The sequence below is a fragment of the Neovison vison genome, chromosome 2, assembly GCF_020171115.1.
Source record: "Neovison vison isolate M4711 chromosome 2, ASM_NN_V1, whole genome shotgun sequence".
NCBI lineage: Eukaryota > Metazoa > Chordata > Mammalia > Carnivora > Mustelidae > Neogale > Neogale vison.
In genome coordinates this window covers 71,674,632-71,676,672 of record NC_058092.1, presented here as the reverse complement: position 1 = coordinate 71,676,672, position 2,041 = coordinate 71,674,632, and the positions used below count along the sequence as shown (strand labels likewise).

At 48.2% G+C, this 2,041-nt stretch overlaps 1 long non-coding RNA gene across 1 annotated transcript; it reads left to right on the top strand.

The window, feature by feature from the left end:
* The first annotated feature begins 235 nt into the window (after nucleotides 1-235).
* Nucleotides 236-1,770, top strand: LOC122898755. The gene is made up of 3 exons (XR_006383046.1): nucleotides 236-311; nucleotides 664-743; nucleotides 1,527-1,770. It is a non-coding gene; the product is annotated as an uncharacterized LOC122898755 (long non-coding RNA).
* Nucleotides 1,771-2,041: the final 271 nt, after the last annotated feature.

Genomic DNA, 2,041 nt, shown 5'->3' with positions numbered 1-2,041 from the left:
ATAAACGCTTGTGTTGTGCTGTGAGGCAAAGAAACGGTGAGGAGGCCCTGGGGTTTGGTGGGGGGCGCTCTAGGCCCTACACGAAGTGTCCCTGTGTGGCACTGCCCATGAATTCCTGGTTCTTCTTCCATGTTTTCAGCCCGATCCCTTTTCCCAGGAACGTCACCCATGCCGGTTCTCCTTGTCTGCCCACCCCCTGAACCAGCTCAACCCCCTCTTGGAATTCAACGCTTCTGAGCTTCCAGTGGGCTGGAAACCTGGCTGCCGAGAGAACACAGACCCCAGGAGCCTCGGGGGTGGGGGGGGCTTTGGTATTTGACTCAGATACTTTCTTCAATGACATATTTAAATCATTCGGAGGCAAATTCTCCCTCTTTCTCTATTCCTCTCTCCTTGCCTCCCACTCCCTCCTAAAAACCAGCTAGGTTTTTGAGGAATCCTGAATGCCTGCCAGGAGTGTGGCTTATCATTTGTGTCATTTACCGATTATAAATTCCTCAAGGGCAGTGGCTTTCTTAACATCTGAGCCTTAGATCCTGGTCCAGTGCTTTCCTGGTAGTAAGATTAAGATGCATAGATCATAGGGTTTAGTGACCAAAAGCAATCAAGCCTTAGGGATATGACAGAGGGAGCCAACTTCCCGTATGCTGTCTGTTTCCACAGATCAGTCACCGGCTGTCAAGTAACCTGGATGTCCGTGGTTTATGTAAATGTGAACAGTCTGTGTTCGTCCTGTTGCTCAGGTACGTGTGGGGCTCCGGGCTTGGCGGTGTGGACGTGGTCTCTGTTTGTAGCTCCAGATTCTGGGAGGTAACCATGAGCTTTAACTAATTATACCCTACATCACCCCCAGGAGGTAGGTAATGATTATAGATGTGCTGGGCTGAAGTAACTCAGAATGTCTTAATAATCACTTAATAGAATCTTATCATGAGAAGCAAATTGCATTAAATGGGCAAATGAAGTTGACTGTGAGAAGCAGAGTTAGGAAATAAAATGCTATGGGGGGTTTTATATGGGAAAAATCCAATTAACACCTTTTTAAAAGAGTTGGCCCCATGGCTTTTTCATATCCCTCGCAGTGCCTATCACAGGGTTATGCCCTGAATGAATACTTTCTCAATCAATGTGAAGGAAATTATGGGTAAAGGGGGGGGGTGCCTGTGAAGGGTACGTGGGGGGATGGGGAGGCAGGTGCAAAAGCCATCTGAGATCACAATTCCACTCAGCAGCAAATGGCAAAATGATTTGATTGTGAAGCCACTGGGACAAGCTTTACAAGGAAGACCCAATTTCCCCCTTCATTTTATTCTTAAGCAAAATGGCTGGTATGCAAAATGCCAACCAGGTATTGAGTATGCTCAATGGATGGGCACTCTGTTTATCCAAATCTGGGGAACCATAGTGTTGAAAGGGCCAAGCCTGGATGTTAAGGCAGCAAGATAACAAAGTTGGTGAGAGGAGGGGTCAGGTAGTGTAGGATCCATATAAACATCCTAGGTTTGATGGCTACAATTTTGTGTTAGCCGGGAAGATAGGGAGACACCATGGAAGCTGCTATGAAACTCTCACGACTCTGAAGACACGGAGGAGGCGTGCACAGAATCGAGAGAGCATGTCCAAGATCCACAGGTCCAGCACGATATGCAGGGCAATCAGCGTAAAGCGGCAGACCAAAGCAGCACCCAAAGGTGGATGCTTGTGCCTGAGACTCAAACTGGACCCCAGTTGGAGCAACAAGAAAAACTGTGCTTCAGAAATAGCACACAGGGGGCGCCTGGGTGGCTCAGTGGGTTAAGCCGCTGCCTTCAGCTCAGGTCATGATCTCAGGGTCCTGGGATCGAGTCCCGCATCCGGCTCTCTGCTCAGCAGGGAGCCTGCTTCCCTCTCTCTCTCTCTCTCTCTCTCTCTCTCTGCCTGCCTCTCTGTCTACCTGTGATCTCTGTCTGTCAAATAAACAAATAAAATCTTTTAAAAAAGAAAAAAAAGAAATAGCACACAGGATCATTGGGTCCTAAAGCTGAATCCCACAGCCAGAACA